This window comes from Carassius auratus, chromosome 16 (assembly GCF_003368295.1).
Source record: "Carassius auratus strain Wakin chromosome 16, ASM336829v1, whole genome shotgun sequence".
NCBI classification, from domain to species: Eukaryota; Metazoa; Chordata; class Actinopteri; order Cypriniformes; family Cyprinidae; genus Carassius; species Carassius auratus.
The window spans coordinates 23,037,727-23,051,211 of record NC_039258.1 but is presented as its reverse complement, the minus strand read 5'-3'; positions in this window follow the sequence as shown (position 1 = coordinate 23,051,211).

Below are 13,485 nucleotides of genomic sequence, written 5' to 3'. Positions count from 1 at the left end.
CTTTGCAATGGGTGCTTTGTCACCTCAAGCAGTCGCATCCGAATAGTGTTGCTCTAGAGCACAAAAACTTTTACACAAATTACCCCTTGTGTGTACTACAAAAGGCATCCATTGACAGGGGCGTGTCTAGAGCATTTTCAGTGGGGGGGCCATGCTGGGGCACTGCCTCCAAATGGGGTGGCAGCCAGTGACCAAAAAAAAAAAAAAAAAAAAAGCTAAATTCTACAGTATATTACGTAAATCCTATTGATGTTGTTATTATTTTTAACTTGAATAAAGTTACTTGTAAACAAATGCAGTAATAAAGCATTTTTTTTATTAATTTAGTTTTTTGTCATCCCTGTATATATCCATTAAGTTACATTTGAGAATACTTTTTTTTTTTTAAGAAACTCCCTATATCTTTACTTCTTTTCAAAGATTGGCACTGCTTTCTTCCCTGCCTGCAAAAGAAACACTTATATGTGTCTGTTATTCTTAATCTTAAAAAATAATTTTCTAATTGTGAATGAAATGCACAGAATGCATCCATGTCATTTCACGTGTAAATGACTAAGTTAGGCCTGACAATTTAACTGACTATTTAACTGACTTACTCTCATGCATTATCAAGTAACGTCACCAGACAATTATTATTATGGAACATTCTGTGCATATTGTCATTTGGTGCAATCTTGCTATGTGGTCACTGTCACAAAATAAACTGATACAAAATATGCAAATCACCATGACTCTTTATTGTTTGATAGCGCCCAGCGTATTTTACTTTTATTGTGTTTTATTAAACGTTGACTGAACATTCGATTGAAATCAACCACAACCAACGTGAGCAGAGCCTGACGGGGTAAAAACATTGATCTAAGAAAACCATAAAAACATATTAAACCATACATAAAGGTTACCTACCAGCTCTTTGTTTGGTGTCTTGTGATGTGTCGTTCTTAAACGATTCATTTATTTTGAACGAATCTTTAATGTGAATAGGGAAGAACCAGGCGGGAAGGAAGTCGACCGGAAGTTGAAGTCGGCCGCATTCCGCCATATTGTAGCAGAACTTCACTTGCGTTAGCATCCCATTGACTCCCATTCATTTTGGTGTCACTTTGACAGCAAATCATTTTACATCTGAGGCATTTAAAGACTCCATTTGTCCATTAATTATTTCTAAAGAAACACAAAAATGTATAAAAGGCTCCATTACCTTTTATCTTACTTTATGTTCCCGTGGAAGCAGTTTTTGAAAAAATAGGCTAACGATTGCCTCATAACCAGCGACTCTCTGTTGCACAGAAATTACTGTATGGACAGGAGGAGAAGCTCGCAGGCAATCTTTTACTGTCTATGAGGCTATCGGGGGGAAGTGGAGGTATAAAAAGTCAAGGGAGATAATTAATCAGAATACTTACTCCTGCTCACTCACGCCAAAGAACTCCCCGCTCAAGCTCGCCGTCTCTGCAAGATTAACGGAAGTGCTAAAAATAGCTAAAAATGGGCTTCACTTGTCTCAATTGAGTTCCAATGGGGTCGCTGTGTCTTTTACTGTCTATGGGAAGAACGAGTCGTCTGTACGACAACATCATTTTGATATTTATTTTATTTATTTTTTCAGAGTGGATTCTAATCTTCAAAAAATACCTTGTTGTACGATTTATGTCTTTTGAGTTCACCCTTCAGATTAGACAATTGAGAATGAGGAGTTGTCGTCATAGCACAAAGCCCTCCCTCGATATCACATTCTCCGCCATGTTGGCAGGATACCGGCGGTGAAACAGGATTGTTTACATGTGTTGTTAACTCGGTAGTAGAGGAGGTTCTAGCAATGCTGCACTGTTTTACCATGCCTGGAATTTACTGCTGCGTTAAAAACTGCTCACCTCACACGATACATATGGAAAATATAGGAACAATGGAATACAGTTTTTTAGGTTACACCAAGCGCAAAACAGTGGTATTTGGAGAAGCTCTCAAGCATCCAAAATATCGACCCATATGAGCTCCCTGCAGCGGAGTGGCACAGAGATCTGGGCCATTTACCTCCATGCACACATATGGACATTGGGAATTATATTGTTTTTGGTTTAAGTTACTACACAATGCAGGAGTTTAAAAGCCACAAGTCTTTGGGAAGTTACGAGGCTTTCTGCTGTGGCTGGGTCCATCTACAGCAGGTGATGAAAACAGCGTTGTACTGGCCAAAGTAAGTTTATTCACATGCGTTTTAGTGTATTGTAATCAGTGTTGTGGGTAACGCGTTACAAAGTAACGCGTTAGAGTACTCTAATTACTTTTTTCCTGAAATGTGTAACTTAACGCGTTAGTTTCGTGCGGAAGTAATCAGTAACTTCGTTATTTTTTTAAAAAAGTAATCCGTTATTTTAAGGAAAGGAAAATCCCGACTGCAGCCTGCTTTTTGTCAGACAGTAGGCGTAGGTCTACTGTGCCACCTGCGGATGTACAGTATCAGCGGAGCCGAAGCTCTGTGATGGTGAAGTCAATGGCTGTGATGCGTCTGTGCCCTGCGCCTGACCCTGTGTGTGTGTGGGATTTTTTTTTTTTTTTCGAACTCCCGTCTAGATGGCAGAGAGGACAGCGTTTGGTTTATGGAAGTACGCACATTATTTTCAATTTGTCAACGAAAAAGAAAAGAACATAACGGTAAAATGCACACTCTGTGAGTGACACTTTAATAATAATTAGTTCGGCTATTAAGCGATTTGTCATTTGCCTGTGTGGCAGTGAAGGATTTAATTCGGTCGGTTTGTTATCATTTTTGTTTGACAGGCAGCTGTTAATTTCTGTTAGATCGTTGGCTGGCTGGTTGTTCATTTCTAAATGGATTTAAATCTGCAAGCCTGTTTAAGGTTGTGTTTACAAGTAAGCATACTTGTACTTTGATAACTGCATTATTTAAAGTCAAAGAAAAATCAGGAGTTATCTTGTGGTGCTCATTATATACAGTAGCCTAGGCTACCCGGGCTGGGTTGGTGCGAATTTTGATTAATAATATGTTCTGTGATAATAAATAAATAAAACGCCAATAGCCTATTGCTGACTGTCTTTCCTGTTATCGTTATCCTGCAGTGTTAATTTAGTCACACATGACGTGTCTGTCATGTGTGAGCCGCTGCAAACTGCTTTTAATTTTTGGTAACGCATGAGTACTCTAACGCGTTACTTTTATGAATAGGCAACGCTGTATCATAACTGATTACTTTTAATTGATGGTAACGTTGTAACCTAACTAACTACTTTCCAAAGTAACTATACCCAACACTGATTGTAATTACATCGCCTTTAGAATGCACTTCTTGACCAAAATGACAAAGTAATTAACTGCGACTGTTTCGTAAACACTAGATTTTAAGACGACATCTTCAATGTTCACAAACGTTTCCAACATGTTTTGATGTAGGCCAATGCAGTGTATGTTAAGTTATGATTTGATTTTAGCCCAGTGACACATACTGTACCAGGGTTTTGTGTTGGGGGCTGCAAAGTGGACAAACCAGTTCTGGGTTAGCTAGGGTAGTTAAATGTGTGATTGCAAGATGTAAATGTCCTGGTTAGATTAAAGCCATTGACAGCGTGAATGCAAGGTGACTTACATCGTAAACAATATAATTCCCAATGTCCATATGTGTGCACAAAGGTAAATTGTTCAAGTCTCTGTGCTGCTGCAGGGAGCTCGCATGGGTCGATATTTTGGATGCCTGAGATCTTCTCCAAACACCGGTGTTTTGCGCTTGGTGTGAGCTTGTTCCTGTAAGGTCCCCTTTCATTCGCCTTATATTTTTGCATTGCTTTACTTTTTTCCTTTTCTTTGTCGTATTCGTAGATCCGTCTCGATCTGTTCCACAGACAAAATAAATGCGCAAAAATTAAAGATCTCTGAAATGTTTAGTCGTGCCTCTGTGAAGTTCTGAAGGTATTGCCCCTAGCAACCGATAGCATATCCTGCCATCATGGCCGACCGGCTCAAACCCCTCCCGAATCAACCCAAATCGGCACGTGACTCCTCACTCTAAAAAGAACTGTAGTGTTACTTGTTTAAGATTCAAAATGTTATTTGCTTTTAATCGTATACATAAATTAGACCAATTTGTCAAGTCTGCCTAGGAAAAGCAATTATCATACCAGCAAACTCAAAATTGGATTAAAAATTAAACTAGGCTATAAATACTTGTATTATTATTAGGGGTGTAACGATACGCGTATTCGTATTGAACCGTTCGGTACGACGCTTTCGGTTCGGTACGCGGTACGCATTATGTATACCGAACGGTTCGTTGGAGTATTTAATTATATTTGAAAAAAAAAAAAAAAGAGAGAGAGAGAAATATAATGATATGCGTTCAACAAGGTAGCCCAATAACCCAAACAACGTAACAGGCAACGCCCCTGACACTCCCGAAGAAGAAAAAAACACCATCTTATATGTTTATGTTAGGCTACTCAGCAGGCGCTCGCTCACTCAGTACGCGCTGAAGGCTCGTTGCAAAATAGCCAATGCGTTTAACAGACTAGAAATGAGAAGATCCTCCAATAACCAACAGGTCTGGTGTTTGGGTGCACTTTGGATTCCCTTTAAGCTATAATGGTGATGGCAAGAGAGTGGTGGATAAAAAAACAACGGTATGTCTTTCTCCTCCTTTCCAAAGCGCTCGGGCAGAAGCGCTCATGAGGCGTCTGTCTTTGCTAAGCAACAATGACGTGCTCTCTCCATGAGACGCGGAAATTTCAGCGAAGGATAAATGGATTTGCAGCTCTAAAAATCGCTTGCAGTAGCTCTGCTACTAAATTTATTTCAAAATTGCAATCCATATACAACTATGATCAGCTGATCCTTCATCTTGGCTGAGCTCTCAACGTTGTTACGGGAAAGGATGAAGCTGATTGGTTGGTTCTTGTCACATGACCCGCGGTGCGCTTGCGGCATTCTGAAAAGTTGAGATGTTTTTACATTTTGCTGTATCTAAAACGTATCGAACCGAACCGAACCGTGACATCAGTGTATCGTATCGAACCGAACCGTGAATTTTGTGAACCGTTACACCCCTAATTATTATATTATTATATAGCCTAGTGTTTATTTACTGGTAGACAGTCAAAAACACAAATTAATCAATATTTTATTTATAAAATAACACACCACAGATCCCGAAGAAACCGTAACAAAAACACAGTGACAGAAATGTCAGAAATGGCGCATGGATCTGTCACGTGATTAAGAAATGATTTGAACCCAAAGACTTGGGACTGAATACCCAGGTAAAGAATTAATTAATATTTTCTGCATCTTTATAGCATTTTAGTTTTGTATTGTTTGTAGTGTGATCAACGTTTGCGCAAGTACTAGATGTGTTGGGAAAGTAGCACATAACATTTTAATTACATTTTGCTAAAATGAACTAAATGTCTCAAAAAAGGTTTGTTCATTATGCTGAGCGCGACTCAAAAGTCTGAGTCGGTGTAATGATCCGAACTTCCCACATTTAAAGTAAAAGTCCAAGTCCGGGACGAGCGTTGTTTCTCTGACGACGCTGCAATTCTTTGAATCGTGAAATTCAATAGAGTCTATAAAATGATTGGCCATAAAATGAACAAATCACAAGACATCTTATAACTGAACATAAATCAACTCCACTTTCTGTCTAACTCATGAGTGTGAGCATGTGTGTGTGTAAATTACTCAAAGCACTTTAGTGTAAAAAAAAAAAAAAAACACGCAAGTCTAACAAAAAAACTAAACTCATTCACATGTGCACGTTTGTGTATGTCTGAATTCTCAGAGTCACAATGGTGATGAATGAAATTTGTTAATCCTATAGTGAAGGATTTATGGGCCCCAGAAACAGCATAAAGCTCATTTTTATCCACACTTCCTTTGACTTTGGGAAACGATCCCATACAGACAACACGTCATCTGAGGACATGTAGCCATAGCCTAACCTCAATCTACATTTCAGCATAATAGTAACCACAAAAATCGACAAGATAAACTCTAACTGGACAAACTTTAATTTTGTTTCCTTTACAAAAAAAAAAAAAACATGACATTCCAACATTTGCACTCCTCATCTCTCCCTGCAACCCGTACTGGGAACTAGAAATCCACTGCCCAGTTTCAGTCAATGTAACGTAAATTATTAATTTAGCCCCCACACAAATGGTTTAAGTTGACATTTAACATAACATTATGTAGAGAGAGAGAGAGAGAGAGAGAGAGAGAGAGTTGTGAATGATCTGTGTGAGAGTGTGTGAGTGATCTGAATGAAGCCATGATCTGCATGAGCTCTTAGATTTTCTTCTTTGTTCGCTATTTTGAGAAAAGAAATAGACCCAAAATCTACAAAATCTAGAAGAATACCACATACAGACGTGAAATATGATGAAAGGAACTCTGAAAATATAGTATTTTCATTTTTAAACACAAATAATCAACGCAGAGTATCAGAAGATCAGACTTCTAGCAACAGGCCTGCTGGAAAATTGGAGGGAAAGTTTAAAACAGGAAAAGAACCACCTATACTCAGAGGGAGAAGCAGTGAGTACAACTAAAATTGCACTGGAAACCTTTTTTTTGGCTCTTTGCTTATTTTTTTTTTTTGCAAATATAAGTGCATAAAATTGATCTTTTTATATTTTTATAAGCTAAAAATGCTAAAAAGCTAAAGCTATGGCTAGCCCACACTCTGACATTCCTCAATGTATCAATTTAACTGAGGCAGAGAGAATCAGCAAATCAGAGCAGCAGCTGCAATCAGCCCACTGCCATATGCAAATGAGCTCCCCCCTCACCACCATACAGTACCCCTCTGAGGTGAAATCAGACACCGCAAGGAAAACCTACAAGCAGAAACTTCTGACAAACAATCCAGAGACCCTGTTTGCAGATCTGTTCAAAACTGGAGAAGTCTGCAACCTCATTTTCTTCTCCGATCACCCCAGCGCCTGGCATAAAGCCATCATCAACCATTACCCCTCTGTAAAGAAAGAAGGCATCTGTAATGGCTGGAAAGTCAAAATCAGAGAACCGCATGACCCTGACAGCACAGTGATGACCGTGAACATCTACAAAAATGGTACAGTCATGATACAGGGGGACCTGAAAACATTCCAGGCGGACTACAGAACAATAGGTGAAATCGTGAAACATGAGAAAGCTGTACTATCTGAAAGCTCGTCATCTGAGCAGAATCCACCGATCAGCACCTCAGACCTCAGACCCACTCCTGCAGAAGCTGAGCACATCTCGCCCTCCCTGCTCAGAGCTATCCCTCTCCTACAGGAGCACTTCACCAAGCTAGAGATGGAGATGGTGCAGCTCAGAGAAACTGTGCTCAAACAGCAGCAGTTGGACACATGTGCAGCTCACAATGAAATCCAGCGGAACACCAAGCTCTTAACTCAGAGACTGTCAGCCCTCACACAGCAGACCAGGAAGCTTCAGACAGAGAAGGACAGCCATCAGTGTGAGCTGACCGCCCTGAGACTCCAGCTAGAGGACAGAGAGCAGTCCACAGCAGAGATGAGGCAGCAGCTGAGAGAGATCCAGGAGGAGAGAGAGCAGCAGCACAGCGAGATCCAGGCCCTGAGAGAGCAGCTGAGAGAGCTCCTCCTGGCCAGAGAAGAGCCAGAGCAGACCCACAGAGCTCAAACACTGCCCTCCAGCCCAGGGAGTCAACACCCAGCCCTCAGCGCAGAGAGACCCGACCCAGCCCGCTCGCAGCCGTCACAGCGCCCCCTGCCAGACTCCTCGTCTCACAGCAGCCCAGCACCAGCCAGCACAGAGGAACCCGAAATAGCTCTACTCATCGATTCAAACGGCAAATTCATCGATGTAAAGAAACTGTTCCCCCAGCACAGAGCTGTTAAACTCTGGTGTCCCACCACTGACAAAGCCCTGGAGCTCCTGACAGAGTCCCAGCTAGGCCGGCCCAGCCACATCATCAGCCACACGGGCACCAACGACCTGCGGAGCCAGCAGGACCGAGTGTCGAACTCCCTCAGAGCCGTCGTGGATAAAGCTAGAGAAACCTTCCCCAACTCCAAAATCATCCCGTCCACTTTACTTCAGAGGAAAGATTTCCATCCCAAAACAATTAATAAAATAAACTCCAGAATCTCTAGACATTGTGCCCTCCTGCCCAACGTCCACTTGGCCCACCATCCAGACCTGGACACTGAATGTCTATACGACCACGTCCACCTTTATAAGAACCTGGTACATATCCTCGCAAAGAGACTCAAAGATGTCACTCTATACAGGACCAACCAGACCAGCCCCAGGTGGAGCAGAACCAGCCCTAACCCAGCCAATCCATCGAGACACACTCCAGCAAACTACATCCCAGTCCACAGCTCATCTAGAGCCCCGACCGGAGCACCACCCAGACCTCCACCACCCAGAGGTCCACTGCCCGGAGCTCCAGCACCCAGACAGGACCCCTACAGACAGAGACCGCTCAACAACAGCCCCACAGCTCCAGCAGCTGAAGCCCGTCCACAGCAGAGCCCGACCCAGCCAGGCAGACTGAGCTACGCCCAAGCTGTCAGCGGAGGAGCAGACCACCCTAACGCTGAACTCCACAACATCCAACACATGCTGAGTATCATCTGCTCGCACCTACTAACACACAGTGGACAGTGGTAAAAAAAAAGGAAAAAAAAAGGATTTTATTATTATTTTTTTTTAATATATATATTCTGTGGTATTAATCTATGTTTAATATGGAATTGTTGATGTTTTGAGTTCCTACCACAAACTTAATCCCATCTTTCATTCTTCTAATTTTAATCTGTAGTAATTTTGCATCATTTCTCTTTTCTCAATATAGCAAACAAACCATACACATTAATTTAAAAGTTTACGATGAAATCACTTAGTTTTTCTACATGGAATATTCAAGGTCTAAACTCCTCAGTCTTTGGCCTAAAAAGTAGACATTCTGATTTTATGAAAGAACTACAAGACCTAGATGTCATCATCTTACAGGAAACCTGGTGTAGAGGAGATGCGTTCACTAGCTGTCCCTCAGGATACAGAGAGATAATATTACCATCCGTCAAACTCTCATCAGTCACACAAGGGAGAGACTCGGGAGGGATGATAATATGGATTAAATCTGAACTGCCCATAGAACTAATAAAAAAAGAACAACATCACTTGTGGCTAAAAATACAAAAAGGAATGATATCAGCATCTAAGCCTGTTTTCCTTTGTGCAGTTTACATTCCACCCCTCGAGTCTCCGTATTTCCAAGAGGAAACTTTCCAGAACATAGAGAGAGAAATCAGCCATTTCCAGGCCCAGGGAAATGTGCTGCTTATGGGCGATCTAAACGCCAGAACAGGAGCAGAATTAGATTTCATCGAATCGCACGGTAGCAGATTCATCACAGGCAATAACCACTTATACCCTTCTCACCCCAGCAGACAAAACTGTGATGAAACGGTGAACGCTCACGGACGGCAGCTGCTGCAGCTCTGCCGAGGACTGGCTCTGTACATCGTCAACGGGAGACTGCGAGGGGACTCGCTCTGCCGATACACCTACAGCTCAGCTCTGGGGAACAGCACTGTAGACTATACCATCACCGATCTAGACCTTTCCTCTCTGAGGGCATTCACAGTCAAACCCCTGAAACCTTTCTCAGACCACAGCCAAATCATCCTCTATATAAAGCAATCTGAAACATCACCCCAACCAATTAGGACCCCATATCAAATGAGCAAAATAATGTCTTTCAAATGGACAGAAACCAGTGCCAGTAATTACAGCACTGCCGTCGATTCTTCAGAAATACAATCCCTCATACATTCATTCCAAATACAGGAATACCCTAAAAACCAATTCGGCATCAATCAGGAAGTACAAGACCTAAACAACATATTCTACAAAACAGCACAAAAAAGTCATTTGGCAATTGTTAAACCAAAGAAAAAATATTTAGATGGTTTGATTTGGACTGTAAGGCTCTGAGAAAAAACCTCAGAAACTTATCAAATCAAAAACACAGACAACCAGATAATCCGGACCTCCGACTTCTTTACTGTGAGGCACTGAAACAGTATAAAGCCACACTCCGGCGGAAAAAAGCACAGTTTTTGCAAAGCCAGTTTGAAGAAATTGAAAAAACTATAAACTCACACAAATTTTGGGATAAATGGAAATTGCTATACAAACCAAATCAAGAAGTTCTGGCAATCCAAGATGGGGAGAAGTGGAAAAACCACTTCCAGGAATTATACACCCCAACTGAAATTCAAAATTCTAATCAAAATGAAATAATTAATAAACTAAACAACTTGGAAAGATCAATTAAAACAAACCAAAACCCTTTAGATTTCCCCATAACAATGAAAGAATTGGAAGAAAAATTAGGAGTCCTTGAGTCCAAGAAAGCCTGTGGTGTAGACAGCATCCTGAACGAGATGCTGAAACACACAGACCAAAGCTTCAGACTGGCCATGCTCAAACTGTTCAATGATGTTCTGTGTGTAGGGTTCTTCCCTGAGATCTGGAACAAGGGCCTCATCAGCCCCATCCACAAGAGCGGAGACAAACTAGACCCCAACAACTACCGAGGCATCTGTGTGAACAGTAACCTGGGGAAGGTTCTCTGCAGCATCTTAAACGCCAGACTTTCACACTTCCTTATGAAGCACAATGCCTTGAGTAAATCCCAAATTGGCTTTCTTCCAAAATGTCGCACTTCCGATCACATCTTTACATTACAAACACTAATTGACAAATATGTACATCAAAACAAAGAACAAATTTTTGCTTGTTTCGTTGATTTCAAGAAAGCATTTGATTCAATCTGGCATGAAGGATTATACCTAAAGCTTATCGACAGTGGAGTAGGGGGGAAATTCTATGATTTGATCAAATCGATGTACACAGCCAGCCAATGCGCTGTCAAAATTGGAAACCAAAGAACCGAATTTTTCCCCCAGGGGCGCGGAGTGAGACAGAAAACATCCAAAAAGAGACACTGAGACACTGAACATCCAAAAACGAGCCATCAAATTCTGGAAACACCTGAAAACAAGCGACCCCAACACGTACCATTATAAAGCCCTCAAACAGCAAGAGCTGAGCGTAACGAGGAGTCCCCTGTGCCAGCTGGTGCTGAGACTGACTGAGCTCTCTCCTGCAGAGATCAGCTCGCCTCAGCACACACACACACACTCACACACATTCGGCCTGCACAAATTATCAACACAGAACAAGACAAGTACATCACCCATTGGACAAACACCACTCAAAACCAACACAAACTGGAATGTTATTCGGCACTAAATCGAGAGTACACTGTTGCGAGCTACCTGAGCACAGTGAATGATGTGAAGCTCAGGAAAACCCTGACGATGTACAGACTCAGCGAGCACAGCCTGCCCATCGAGACGGGCCGGCGCAGACAGACCTGGCTCTCCCGGGAGGACAGACTCTGCTCGCACTGCATTCTGGGAGTGCCGGAGACCGAGCTGCACTTCCTCACAGAATGCCCCAAATATGAACACATCAGAGACCAATATTACCCTAAAATGAATAAGATATTTCCCCAATTTAACACCTGTAATCCAACCCAAAAACTTAGATTCATCCTTGGCGAAGAAGCCAAATGCTCCAATTTAGCAGCAAGATTTGTAGCATCTCTCCACATCCTGAGGGACGAGCAGAGCAGCAAACACCCAATGAACACACACACACTCACAGCCTAACACCCCATAAGACCTACACACATGTATATAATGTTAAATTTCAAGTTCAGTGTTAGTTTATGTGTGTTTTATGGACATGATTTCGGCATTATAATCCTTTTTTACTTTATTTATTAATCTCATAATATTATGTTTTATTTTATTTTATTTTACTATTATTATAATTTTGGTGTACTTAATGTTCAAAATCAATTTCTATGTTGTTTTTTGATGCTTTGGCAATACAAAATGTATTTTTTTGTCATGCCAATAAAGCCTTCTGAATTGGAGAGAGAGAGAGAGAGAGAGAGAGAGAGAGAGAGAGAGAGATCAATTGCACACAGTACAGACCAAAAGCTTGGACACCTTCTCATTCAAAGAGAAAGAAAAAAAAAGACTAAGAAAATTGTAGAGTCACACTGATGGCATCAGAACTAGGAATTAACACATGTGGAATTATATGCATAACAAAAAAAAAGGTCCGGTGACTGTGGAGGCCAGGTCATCTGGCACAGCACCCAATCACTCTCCTTCTTGGTCAAATAGCCCTTACACAGCCTGGAGGTGTGTTTGGGGTCATTGTCCTGTTGAAAAATAAATGGTCCAACTAAACGCAAACCTGACGGAATAGCATGCCGCTGCAAGATGCTGTGGTAGCCATGCTGGTTCAGTATGCCTTCAATTTTGAATAAATCCCCAACAGTGAAGCACCCAGACACCATCACACCTCCTCCATGCTTCACGGTGGGAACCAGGCATGTAGAGTCCATCCGTTCACCTTTTCTGCATCGCACAAAGACACAAATTTGGACTCAGACCAAAGCACAGATTTCCACTGGTCTAATGTCCATTCCTTGTGTTCTTTAGCCCAAACAAGTCTCTTCTGCTTGTTGCCTTTCTTTAGCAGTGGTTTCCTAGCAGATATTCTTCCATGAAGGCCTGATTCACACGGTCTCCTTAACAGTTGTTCCAGAGAGGTGTCTGCTACTAGAACTCCATGTGCCATTGACCTGGTCTCTAATCTGAGCTGCAGTTAACCTGCGATTTCTGAGGCTGGTGATTCAGATGAACTTATCCTCTGCAGCAGAAGTGACTCTTGTTCTTCCTTTCCTGGGGCGGTCCGCATGTGAGCCAGTTTCTTTGTAGCGCTTGATGGTTTCTGTGACTGCACTTGGGGACACTTCCAAAGTTTTCGGACTGACTGAGCTTAATTTCTTAAAGTAATGATGGCCACTCATTTTCCTGTACTTAGCTGCTTTTGTCTTGCCATAAAACAAATTCTAACAGTCTATTCAGTAGGACTATCAGCTGTGTATCCACCTGACTTCTGCACAACACAACTGATGGTCCCAACCCCATTTATAAGGCAAGAAATCACACTTTGTTAAACTTGACAGGGCACACCTGTGAAGTGAAAACCATTTCATGTGACTACCTCTTGAGGCTCATCAAGAGAATGCCAAGAGTGTGCAAAGCAGTAATCAAAGCAAAAGGTGGCTACTTTGAAGAACCTACAATATGACATATTTTCAGTTGTTTCACACTTTTTTGTTATGTATATAATTCCACGTGTGTTAATTCATAGTTTTGATGCCTTCAGTGTGACTCTACAATTTTCATAGACATGAAAATAAAGAAAACTCTTTGAATGAGGTGTGTCCAAACATTTGGTCTGTACTGTATATATATATATATATATATGTATGTATGTGTGTGTGTGTGTGTGTGTTAGTTCAAGTAAACTTAGCAAACTACTAAAATCAGATTAGATGCATCACA